We start from the raw sequence: 13,107 nt of genomic DNA, 5'->3' as shown, positions 1-13,107 counted from the left end.
AAAAAGGAAGAAGTCATTAGATACTTGCTTTCACCAATGGGTAATTAGGGGAGATGGCCCCCAAGTGTGGGGGGAGGGTTGCCTGCTGAGGACATAGGATGTTAGTGCCAAGCTCCCCTGGAGACCAAGGCATCTTGGCGCGCTTCTCATGGCTCAGTGTCTCCATCTGCAGGATGAACGACATCTGTGTTTCCCCCACTCGCTGTGTTGCTTATTAAATACTGGCCCCTCCCCAGAACATTCTCAACCAGATGGTCATTCTTATGGTGGGGAAGATCTTAGAAACACCAAAATTCTGTCCCCAAGACATGAAAATAAAAGTGGCGTTCATTAAAACCAAGTGCCAACCTTCCCTGTCAAATTGGAAACAGTCACCAAAATCGTAACCGAAATCATAGGCAAGACAGAAGTAGAAAAATGTGCAGCTTTTCTGGAGTTTGGAAATAAGTTTCTAGAGCCATAAAAAATATAGAGGCCCTTTGGCCCAACTACTCCCTTTATAAAAAGTTATCCAAAAGCAGTAATAAAAAACAAGCACAGATTTCAGCCTGTGATTGTTAACAAATGGGTCTCACTATAGAAAAACACACCTAACAGGAACGTTTAAAGAAGTTATGGTACATCCACATACGGAAACTCATGTTGCATTTTAAAACGATGTTAAAAAAGTAACGTCATGGGTAAATCTTACTTGACAAAGGAAGATCTATAAAAGTAGATTCGCCTTAAAAGTAGATGTACATAGTAACAAATCCATGCTATTACGTGATATAAGGACTTAAACTATGACCGTGTGTTTTTTTTATACAAAATTAAGATTTTTTTAAGTGTTGAGACATTAAGTTATTTATTCCATGATTATTCGTTAAGCTCCTAAAACCTACGTAAGAGCATGACAGACTTCACCCTGCTCTCATGGTGCTTCCATTCTAGAAAAGTCCATTTGGGAAGAGCATACAGAAGGCTCCCAGAGCCTGGGGAAGGTGGGGGGACAGGCCTGGCCCAGCCCAAGGTGGAGTAGAAGCAGGAGCCTGGGCGGCCCAAATGAGCAAAGGACGCATCACATATTTATGTGCAGTGAAAATAGATGCCGTGGAAGTAGCAAAACAGAACAGAAGTTCCTACTTGGTCATGATATTTTAGCCCATTTTATTCTGGTTTGTTTTCCTAAGTTTTTCCAATTTTTGATACACACGCAAACACGCATGCACACAAACCCACTTCTATAACTAGAAAAGTAAGTTTTAAAAAATTACTTTAAATTTAAAAAATTTTAGTTAAGTCTTTAAGGTGTCAGGTAGACATAAAACAAACAAACAAACAAACAAACAAAAACAATTCTGGGAGAATATTTAGTTCTGATAGGACGACGGGTTCAAACTCCTGCTCTCTAGCTGTGTGACCTGGGGCAAGTTGCTTAACCTCTCTGTATCTCTGTTTCTTTATATGTCAAGTGAAGAAAAACAACAGGACATATGTCACAGGGCTTCTGTGAAGATCAAATGAGTCCGTGTATATGAAGCACATGGTAAATGCTAAATGGTCACCACCATCACCGGACACCCAGCAAATGGTCTCTGTGGAGCATAGACCGGTCATTCATTTGTCAGGGTCCTCGTGGAATGCCATTCTAAGATGGTGTCTTAGAACTGGTTACAAGAAAAAAGGAGTGGGAACCATCTGGTGTATGAGTAGGGAACCCTAAACTGCTTCAAAATAATTCTCGAAGGCTGAACTCGAATAAAGAATAAATAGAACACAGTATAACTAGACATCTTGGGCATGAGGTTCTAAAACCACTAGCCCCCTGTCTTCTCAATCTGCAGTAAAAATAGGGAAAGTGCTGCTATTGTAACCTCACCCTCTGCCAGGGTCCACGGCTGTGGCCGTGCCACTTACAAGTTCAAATTGCGCCTTTGATAACCATCACCGGACCCAGGGGGCCCATCTGCCCCAGCCCAGCAGCCACAGGGTTAATGCCCACCCTAAGGGTACACCAGGGCTCTGCTCCTAGCCATCTGATGGCCTCGCACCCTTGGCTGTACCTAGGATTAAATATTTAGAAAACCACCTCTGCTACTGATAAGGAAAGTTTCTTGGGCACCACCGTGTCAACGGCGATGCCCAGCCATGCTGGAAATCAAACAAGCCTTGGAGAAATATCCTTACCCACCCAGCCTGTTGCAGAGGGTGGATCTGAGCCCAGACAGCTTCAAGTCACAGCATGGCTCACAAGCCTGTGTTGGGTGGAAGGACGGACAGAGGCAAAGAAAAGGTGCTGCTGACATCAGTCCAACAGCACAGGTGAGTCTATCCTCCCAAAGCCGGCTCCTGCAGGCTGGAGGCCACCTCCCAGGAAAGGCCTTCGGATTCTGCCTCCTGCACGGTTCAGCCCCTGGCTGACAGCCTGTCACCAGGAAATGCCACGTAATTCCTACTCCCCCACCACCACGTTTTTGATTGAGTAATACTTGGCTCTGACTTTATTCTTAATTTTCAGGGTGAGGTCTTTGCTGACTTTGGCATTGAGCTAAAGCTAACCCTAAAACATATTGAAAGGGAATGCAGAAAACAGAACCGCTCTGTGAGACAGAGAGAGAGGAGAGGGAGGGGCCAAGAGGGGAGCAGGTAGAATCATAATCAATTACATTTTTAGGTTAACATTGATTAAACACCATGCTGAGCACTTCATGTGTATTTTCTCACTTATCTTCACCAAATTTTGAATTTCAGATCCTTCACTTTTCAATTCCTTTATTCCAGCAGCTCGAAGAGTCTCAGAGACTCTTGAAATCCTCCTCAAAATTGATCCGTGTCTGTGAGCATAACTCACCTGGTTCCTGGAGCTTCCCTCGCCTGTTACAGTCTAAAGAACAATGAGCATATGCTTCCTAGATAACTCAGCTCCACATATAATCCTATATAAGCCTGCGAAATTGTGAAAGAAAGCTGAGTTAATGATTAACCGGCATCCAGCTGTTACTGTACACACTCCGTGAAGCCTATCTCCACCTGTGAGAGATAAATGATTAACAGCAGACTACTGAGGGCTAACCCAGCTTATTAAATATGTGCCAGGTGAGGGTCAACAAGTTCTGGACCAGAGTCAAAGGCACAGGTAATCCCTCAAAACCACTGCTGATTATTAGGCTGAACTTCCTGGGTGTCAGAGGGCTTCTTGCTACTCTGAGGGTGTGGCCAGCGTGGGACCGGCCTGCCAGGTAGTGGGGAGGGTTAAGTGACATGACACAGAACAGCTGTAAAGCAGGACCCAGGTGGGTGCACAGCGATCTGGTCCTAAGCCCAAAGGATCAGGATGAAGGGTTTACTCGCATTACTCTGCCGATGTAGGAAGACAATCAGCCCAATGAGAAATACATGGGAGACATCGACTCTGAAATGTTGTACCTGTGGGCACTGCTGTTGTTGTTATTCTAGGAATGCCACAATGTCCACCTGACCTGTCCCTCTAACACGAAAGAGATGCCCACGTGCAAATCCTACTCTGCCTTTAGGACCCTGAGATAAATGGAAGGCTGGAGTGGTGCAGAGATTCGAGGGACAGAGAGGCGAGGAATCCAAGAGCACAGCTGGGCAGTGTGGGGCAAGATCCAAGGTCAATCAAGGGCACCCACAGCTGCCTCCTGACCAGTTCACAGAGTGAGCCGATAGCGTGGGAAGTGAAGATGGGCTCCTGGGAGTCCCACCTACCTTGGCAAGGGGACTCAGTGCCTGGTTTAGGCCTGTGCTTAGGTCCTGGGAGACAGCACCATCTGGGGAGCCTGGAAAAACCCATCTAATTCCCTTGGTGCCAATTCAGAGCACCCAGGCAACCTGCTCATCCCTAATCCCAGTCTCCCAGCCTTGAGGTTGACAGAAGGGTGGCCTGGGGAGCGGAAGAAATCACCTGATCCCTGCAAAGCATCTACCACAGGTATTTTTAGCAACCAACCTCTGACGTCTGACACAACTTGCACACCAAGATGATACTTCTGTGCCCAGGGTGATTTCAGCTGTGCATAAGGAAGTACAGACACACCTGGGCAGTGTGATTGTTCCCCCAAGTGTTTCAAAGCTTCCACAGTCATCCAGCCCAGCCCTTTCTTTTCCCAGTTAGTCACCCAACCTCTCTTTCTTAGCTACAGCAGATCATTTGCAATGCCAGGAGTATTCAGCCATTGGTTTACCAGCATCTGGATAGATAGTGTAACATGATGACTAAGAGCCTGGGATTTCATGTCAGACCTTGAATCCCAGCCCTGCCACTCCCCAGCCACGTCACATGGGACAAGTCACCTACCTGCAAAGTGGGGATAAGGGAGTGTTCATCTCAGGGTCGTGTTGTACAGATCAAACAGGACGCTGCCCTTGGAATTGCCCGCTGTGTAGAAAGCATGCGGTATTGCTATTGTTTGGGGCGTCTCTTTGTCTCTTTGTTGATCAATATTTTTATTCTTGTTTATTTATTCTTTTTCAAGTGTTTGTGGAGCACCTACTATGTGGCTAACACATTCCCAGATACTGAGAAGGCTCCAAAGAAGAGTAAATCTATCACTTCCATTGGGTAATTCACAACTGAGTCAGAAGGATGAGCCAGTGGAAGGGACCTGCACTTAGTAAGCACCGACTGTGTGCTAGGCACTAGTTATACACAGCCTCATTTAATCCTAAGAGCAGCCATTAAGGATTTGTTAGCTCCATTCTGTGGCCAAGCATACTGGGGTTCCCAAAGTCACCCATCTTGCCTAAAGCACCATGACTTGTGGATGAGAATTGATGCTTAAAGAAAAACCACCCATTCCACCCCCTGCCCACCCTCTGTTCACTGCTGCTCTGGGAGGGGGAGGATGCCTCTCACCAGAAAGGACATGCACATCAGAGTGAGCCTCAGGACCATGGTGTCATGGTCTCTCTCTCTCTCTCTCTTCTGGCAGTACAGCATCCAAAAAGACTTCTCATTTTGGAGGGTCTGTCTTGTGGGTCTTGTGGGCACATCCCTCTCACCTTCTCAGGGGTCTTTTTCCAGCAATTATCCCGTTTCCCTTCTGCATTATCAACTTCTCCTTCTCTACTGGATCATTCGAGGCTATATACAAAGGTACCTTAACATTACCAACTAAAAACCAAAAACTAAACTAAGTAGTATCGAAGGGGGGGCACCTGGGTGGCTCAGTCAGTTGAGCATCTGACTCTTGGTTTCTGCTCAGGTCCTGAGGCCCACATTAGGCTCCGTGCCCAGCAGGAAGTCTGCTTCCTCCTTCTCTCTCTCCCTCTGCTCCTCCACCTTCACTGTCTCAAATAAATAAGTAAATCTAGAGGCCTTGGCGAGGAGTGAAGAAACTAGAGCTCTCCTACACTGCCAATGGAGATGTCCACTGCTTCAGCGGTGGTGGGAAACAGTTTGATGGTTTCTCAAAGAGCACACATAGAATTACCTTGGGACTCAGCAATACTGTTCCTGGGTGTACACCCAAGGGACTTGAAAACAAGGGTTCAAATAGAACTTGTACTTGTTTCGTTCCCGGGTCTCAGCACCAAAAAAAAAAAAAAAAAAAAAAAAAAAAGAACTTGTACTTGTATGCTCCCAGCAGCAGCACTATTTACAGTACTTCAAATGTAGAAAGAGTCCCGATGTCCATGAGTTAATAAATGGATACACAGCTATAGTCAGATATCCATGAGTTAATAAATGGATACACAGTTGCTGTCTATCCACACCTGGATTACTCATTCAGAAAGGAATGAAGTCAGGATACATGTTTACAATCTGGCAGAACCTCGAAAACCTTAGGTGGAGGTGAAAACCCTAGACACCAACAGTCACCTGTCTCGTGATTCCATTTGGATGGAATGTGCAGAAAAGGCAGACCCACAGAGGCTGGAAGCAGACTAGTGGTGGTCACAGGCTGGGGGAGGGGGCCAATGGGAAGCCAGTACTTAATGGGTTGGTTTGGGGGAGATGAGAATGTTTTGGCGCTATACAGAAAAAGCAGACTCCTTTCTTCTTTGGGATTCCCTCCTGCTGCCTGTTCGAATCATGACAGCTCTCACCATCACGGCTCCCAGTTATACCCCAGGCAGATGGCCCATCTTTCCCCGGATTCTGCTGCACAGCCTCCAGACAGTTGCCTGACTCTCCCCTCCCCTGCCTTCTGCAGCTGCTCTCCATCCAGGGGCGGGAGTGACATCCTCTACAAACACCCAGTCTCAGGACCCACTCTGCTTACAGTCCCTGGTGACTTTCCTAGAACAGGTCCTGGCACGCCCTTCCCTGTGCCCAGAGTCTGATCCTCCTCGTCATTCATCCAAGTAATGCAAGAAGAGCGAGGGGTTGGCCCCTCCGGGCCTGGGTTCCAGCTGCGGGACTTAAGAAGGTCTTGAAGGTCCCTGGTGACAAGGCCCATGTCTGCCTTTCCAACTTTTCACTCCACTCTCTCCTTTGGACTGCACACACTCCTCACCAAAGCCTTCTCCCTTCCTTCCAAACAACACCCAGGTTCTGCCATCTTGGGGCCTTCGGACCTGCTGCTCCTTCTGCCCAGAGATCCATCCCCAAACTACTATAGGGCTGCTTTACTCTTGTCCTGCAGATCTTAGCTCACACATCTCCTTAGAAAGGCCTTCTCTCACCTCCCTGACTAAACCAAACCCACACTACATCAGTCAGCCTGTCTGCCTGTCTGTCTGTCTCTCCCTGCTTCCCTGGTGACTCCTCCTTGTCCCTGTCGATTCCCTCTTCCTCTCTCTCCTGCCTTCCCTCTTTCTTTCTCTTTCATTACCTTGTATTTTCTTTAACATACTTAATACCTGACATTCTCTTTTTTTGTCTATTTGTTTTGGGGCTCCTGTCTTTTCTCCCCAGCAGAATGCAACCCCATGGGGGGGTGCAGGGAGGGACCTTTTCTCCCATCACTGCTGTCATCCCAGTGCCCAGAACAGAGTCCAGCACACAGTAGGTCCTTCATGCATGTTTGATGATGAACCGATTGGAGAAGCCGCCATGCTCACTGAGCTCTCTTGCCTGCAGAAAGCTCCAGTGAGAGTGCTCGCCTTAGACTGACTGCTAGGGGGTCCCACCAGCACTGGGCTCTGAGTCTGACCCAGAGCTGCCGGCGCCTCGGAGGAAGGGAAGCATTCTCTTGTAAGAGTCTGGTGGCAACGGCACTCAGTGTCCAGCAGTGGGGGTCAGGGACCTCCTAACCAACGGGTGTTCTTGCTGCCTGCTTCCCACGTTCTCTGCATATTTCCAGAGTCTGGATGCACAGCCTCTCTGTGCATGCCTACAGCACATTTGCTTGGTATCATCTTGGGCTGGCTGGAGCCCTTGGGGAACTCTTAACTCTGACCTAAGGAGATGCGTGGGCAGACCTCTGCTTAGTTTGATCACCATTTTGGAGTAAGTTCGAAATACCAACTTATTTAAAAAACATAAACAAAAACAAAAACAGAATGAGAGTGGACTGTCTGGAGATTCAGTCCTTCCTCCTGGCTCATAAGTTTGGTTTAGGAGGAAAGAGCAAGGCTCTGACACCCACCATGACTGCCCCCAGCCAGCCGTGTGACCTTAAACAATGCGTTTAACCGCCTTGAGCTCAGCTTCCTTGCCAGGATCATAAACACGACAACAGGTCCCTATGAGGGGATTAATAATGTATGGACCTAATACTCAACACCTGGCAGAGACTTGTCCATTGTACCCATTTTTAACACTTGTAAGCCAACCATTTATGAAATTCAGAAGATCCAAGTAAATATTTATACTTAGCTGTTCATTCAGAGTTCCTCCCAGCTTCTTGTTTAGTTAACCAGAGTTGACAAACAAGAATGGAGCAGGTCCCGGGGAAATTGTGATCTCCAGGGAGACTCAGTGTGTGGCCCTTAGATGTCCAAGGACGGGCTGTGGGCCAGATGCCAGTTGGCTCGGACCTTCCTGAGATGCGGAAGCGCTCATCCGAGCGGCTGCTGGATTCTCTCCTGCCTCTCTGGCCGCCTTCCACAAATTCTTCCTTGGGGCCTCCCCCTCACCCTGCTCAGTCCGCACTGCCTTCCTGGGTGGCTCTGATCCCACCTGCCTGCTGACGACATCCCAGCCCAGGTGTCCCACGTTCCAGGCCAGCCCACATGACAGGGGTGCTTGGTGCCTAATAAGAACTTCAGAATGAAGGTGACCCAATGAAGCCGATGAAGTGGCCAGGTCAGTTCCTAACCAAGCAAGCCCTTGGAGGGAGTCATGTGTCCAAGGCCAGGGCGGGCCCCTTGGGCTGCACTCAACCAGGACACTTGAATGAATAACCAGCACCTCAAACTCACCCAGGTCTGCAGCCTGCCACCCTCCCTACTCCTCCCGCCCAAACCAGCTCCTCCACAGTCTTCCTGTCCCGGTAAGTGACATCTCCGTCCCACCTGCTGCCCGTGCCCCGCCCCACGGACCCAGAATCCAACCGCCTCCCATCAGTTCCTGCTCTTCAGCCCTAGTCCCAGCAGCCTGGCAGCTCTGGGAGGAGCCAGTACCACCACATCCTGCCTGTTCTCCTCGCTCCTGCCCCTGCCCCCCACTTCCCCACAGAGCAGCTCAAAGCTCTTTATAGAGTAAGTTGGAGCTCATCCCTCACTCGCTCAGAAAATGTCCCTCCCAATAGCTCTGACCCTCTCAGTTTAGGGTTATATTCTCAGGACTTAGCAAGGGCCTGAGACTCATACCTGACCCTTTCCCCCCCACCTTGTGCCTGCACCTCCCCACTCTGGTCAGCTGGCTCCCTTGGTGTTGTCCAGTGGTTCTAGTACACCCTTATCTCAGAGTCTCTTGTGCCTGCTGTTCCTCAGCCCAGAACACCCTCCCCCAGATCTGCAAAGGACTCACAGCTTACTTCCCTCTGGCCTCCACCCAGATAGGACCCATTGGAGCTGGTCCCCCTACCCCTGATTTGAAATGCAAGCTCGTAATTAATCCTCTCCCCCATGACCTCCATCTATCCTACCCAGATTCTCCTTTGTCATGGCACCAACCACTCTCTGCTGAGTATTTACCTGTTTGCTGATTTCTGTCCTCCAGCTAGAATGTGTAGCCCCGACAGCTGGGATTGGGTCTCGTGCTGGTCACCCTCCTTGCCACCCTTGCTCCCGCTCCCACCTTCCCCATCCTGCTCCTGCCCTGGGAAGCCGGCCTTGAGGGATGGTCTTGGCTGACTCCTGTGCAACTAGCTGTCGGCCCGAGAGAAGTGTGGGCAAGAGATCAGAGGAAGATAAGGAAGTGGGCGCTTCTTCCCTGCTACCCCCACCCCCATGGCCAATTCAGCAGCTCTGGCAGTAGCTGTCCCTGAGTGGAGTCCCCAAGTGCAGGTCCTTGCAGGTGGCCGTCCTCCCCCACCTCACTTCTCAATGCCACTTCCTTCCCTTGTCCTCAGGGCCAACAGTAATGGCTCGGAGCCAGGCCATTCTTCATCTGTTCTTCCACCCCTACCCGCAACTCTGTAAAGTGCCTTGAATTGTCTGGGGTGGGTTCGGTTTCCTCCTGAAACCCTAGCCCAGCCGTCCAGTCATGTTTACTGCTGTGCCTGGCACCTAGAATACAGTCTGAAACACGGAGCTTGATAAATATTTGTAATTAATTAATTAGCTGATTAATTAATTAGCAGAAGGATGAATGGGAGGAAATCAATATGCTACTTAAAGGAATGAATAGATCAATGAATAGAGCCATTTTGCTTCTTGAAGGAAAGAATGAATTAAACCAATGAGCTAACTTTTAAGGAAGCATAAAAAGAAAAAAAAAAAATGAACAGAATCTGTGGGTTCCTTCGAATTGTGTGCTTAGCAGAGTTCTGAGTGTGTCTCCTGACTCTTACCTTGAAGGTTAATACAGGCCATTTCTCCCAGGCAGACTGATAAAGTTTCTGAGATCCCCTTGACCTTGGAGCACCTTCCTGGCCTGGCCACACACCCTCTGACTTGTGCCAGGAGCGTTTGGGCTCACCCTCTGACCAGAGGCAAAGACTTCTTCCTGCTCTGGGGACACCCCCAGGACCCATGTCCCTGCACCCAGGAGAGGGAAAGCCCTGTGGCTTCTGCAGCAAGAGAGGAGCACCGGCCTATGAGGTTCCGCTCAGCCAGACTGCCCCGTTCACCCAGCTTCCAGCCAGCAAGCCATCCTTTCCTGGCCTGTGACAATGCTCAGGGTGGAGAAGCAACAGTGGACCTAGAAGGGACACTCACAATCACCTTAGCCTTCCAAAGTGGACAGTCGCTCTCCTGGGTCTGCTGAGGCATGGGCCGGAATGTGAGGACAGAGAGAAAAAGCCCAGAGCAACACATCCAAGTGCCGGGGAGCCAAGAAGGCGCAGGGAGTGGGGAGTGGACAGTCACCTGCGGCTGCTGTCCCTTTCCTACTCTCTGTGTCCTGAGAAGTGGCTCCCAGGGACCTCTGAGCAAGCAAAGGCACTTCCTCCGTGAGGCTGGGGTGAGGAGGGCAATTTCTCTCACCTAGTGAAGGGAAGCCAAGTTTTCCCTCCAGGGAAGGGAAAGTGACAGAGCCAGGGAGGGGTACCAGCAAGACTGACACCCCAGCTGATGGCACGGCTTTGCCCAGGCTGGCGGCACTTGATCTCTCTTTTCAATATGCACAGCAGAATGACCTCCTGGGGCTATCAACATCCCAGAGGTGGTGCTGGGGGTGCATTCTACCCTGAGAAGCAGCCGCCAGCGAGGCAATAAATAGATGCTTCCTGGCTGCGTTGTGCCAAGCAAACTTTGTTCTGGAAAAGAAATCCACCTTCTCCTCCATTCATTTATTCATTTACTTCCTCATTCAGTCATTCAACCCAGGCTTGCTGAGATCATCCTGAGAGCCAGGCCTATTGCTAGTTGCTGGAGGCACAGAAATGGATCAGAGAAAGTCCCTCTTGAAAGGCACTCACTCCCAGGAGGGAGGCAGACACACAGCAGCCCGGGGACGTGCTACTTCACTGTTCGGCAGCCGAGTCCTGGTCCCAGGCACTGTGGATGGAGCCATGAAATCACACAGACAGAGCTCCCTGTCCTCGTGGAGCTTGCATTCTCAGGAAAGGTGATGGAAGGTAGACCTCACACTTGTGATTAAATGATAGTTGATTAGATTAGAGAGGAGCCATCAGAAAACCATAAAGAAGGAGGTATAGAGGGCTATGGGGTGGGACATTGCAAATGTTTAAAAGATGGTTCTGGAGGCCCTCACCCAGAAGGTAACATGTGAGCAAAGACGTGAAGGAAGGGAGAGCTTGAGCCAGGTGGGCAAGTTAAATGGTTACAACGTGTGTGTTACAAAGGCCACATACCCCAGAGGCTTACTCCGCCGCCTCCCAGAGGGACAGCTCTCTGGGTAGGAAGGAAAGGAGTTTCCAACAGAAGAGCAGCTCAGGGAGAAGGGCCAATAGGGGGAGGAGCAACCAGAGTGCAGTGAGTGGGTGAGGAGAGTGACAGATCTTTCCAGAGAGGGAAGTGGCCAAAAGATGGGCTGGGCTAGTTGCCTGGACAGGATCCTATAGGCACAGGGTGTGATGAAGAGATTTGGGTGCTGACACTGGCATCCTAATTTCAAACCGCAGCTCCACACCTGCTCTGTGACCTTGAGCAAGTCTGTTGACCTCTGGAAGCCTCAGGGTTTTTTTGTTTGTTTGTTTAACTCTATCTGTGAAATGGGAAGAATCACAGAACTCAGTCCACGGAATCAAGTGACTTGGAATTACATCTGTATTTTGTGTTCCTGCAAAAGAGCCTGGAGGGTGGACTGGAGCCTGGGACTGGGACGATAGAGCCAGGAACTGGTGGCAGGGAGGCACATCAGAGAGCTTGAGAACAAGAGTCTGCAAGGTCCTGAGTCACACATCCCAGAGCGGGATACCTGCAGGAAAGATCATTTACCCCTCTGTTCCGTGCATGATTCCGAGGCACTCTGGCTGAGATATAGACGTACTTCTGCCCCTCTTGGGCTTGCAAGGTGAGGGGATACAGATTAAAACACACACCATCCACAGTAGGCTTGCAATAGAGCACGTGGGGTCAACAGGCAAAGCTTGACCCTTGAGAAGCCTGGAATACCAGGGAGGGCAGTAACAGCAAGATGCCAAGCATGGCTCCCACCTGGAGAGTTTCTCAAGAACGTAGATTTCTAGCCCTGGCCCAGACCCACTGACTCCGAAAATCCAGAGGAAAGGTCTAACAAGCGATGGTTTTTAATAGGTGTCCCAAGTAATTCTAATTATCAACAAAACTGGCAAATGCCCAACACAACTCCCTTTTTCTTACAGCTACAAAATGTGAGGTCCGGAGACCAAGCCATGGAGGCTCCGCCAGGGTGGCCACAGGAGGCAAGGCTGGAAGGCAGAGCCCTCTGTTCCCTGACTGCACTCCTCTCCTCAGGCTACATAACAAAGTACCCCAAACCAGGGAGCTTCAGACCATAGAAATTTCTAGAGGCTACAAGTCCTAGAGGCTACAAGTCTAAGATCAAGGTGCTGTCTTGAAGGCTCTAGGGGAGGTGCTGCTCTGTGCCTTTCTCTTAGCTTCCGGGGTCACTGGCCACCCTTGGCCTTCCTTGGTATGTGGTTGCAACTCCAGTCTCCGTCTGCATCCCTCAGCCTTCTTCCTGTGCGTCCTCTCCTTATAAAAACACCTGTCATATTGGATCAGGGCCCACCCTACTCCAGTATGACTCTATCTTAACCAATTCCATCGGCAATGACTCTATGTCCAAATAAGTTTACATTCTGGGATGCTGGGGGTTAGGACTTCAACACATTTTTTGGGGGAAGACACGGTTCAGCTCACATACTCCCCCAAGCTTTGGCGGCTCCCCGCATGGACGTGGTTCTGACCCACCTGATCGGGGAAGAGTTGAGGGCACTGATGCTAAAATGAAATGGACAAAACAGGACTAATAGATTAAGAAACAACAAATGGGTGATGACTAAGAACCACCAAGTGGCGAGCAAGATGGAGTTGTGGGGGACATTGTCATTAGAGACTATTGGATTCAATGCCCCTCTAGGTGTCTGGACTCCTGGCTCATGTGGGCACTTTCCCCACTTAGGCTTATCTTTCCAGGGCTGTGGCCAGGCAGCCCAGAAAGGATCC

The 13,107-nt window shown here is 49.7% G+C and overlaps 1 protein-coding gene across 4 annotated transcripts in view; it reads right to left on the bottom strand.

The window, feature by feature from the left end:
• Positions 1-13,107, bottom strand: part of SLC2A9 (solute carrier family 2 member 9) — a 224,306-nt gene that overhangs the window by 196,669 nt on the left and 14,530 nt on the right. The window lies entirely within an intron of this gene.

This window comes from Mustela lutreola, chromosome 1, assembly GCF_030435805.1.
Source record: "Mustela lutreola isolate mMusLut2 chromosome 1, mMusLut2.pri, whole genome shotgun sequence".
NCBI classification, from domain to species: domain Eukaryota; kingdom Metazoa; phylum Chordata; class Mammalia; order Carnivora; family Mustelidae; genus Mustela; species Mustela lutreola.
This window is presented reverse-complemented; position numbering and strand designations above follow the sequence as displayed.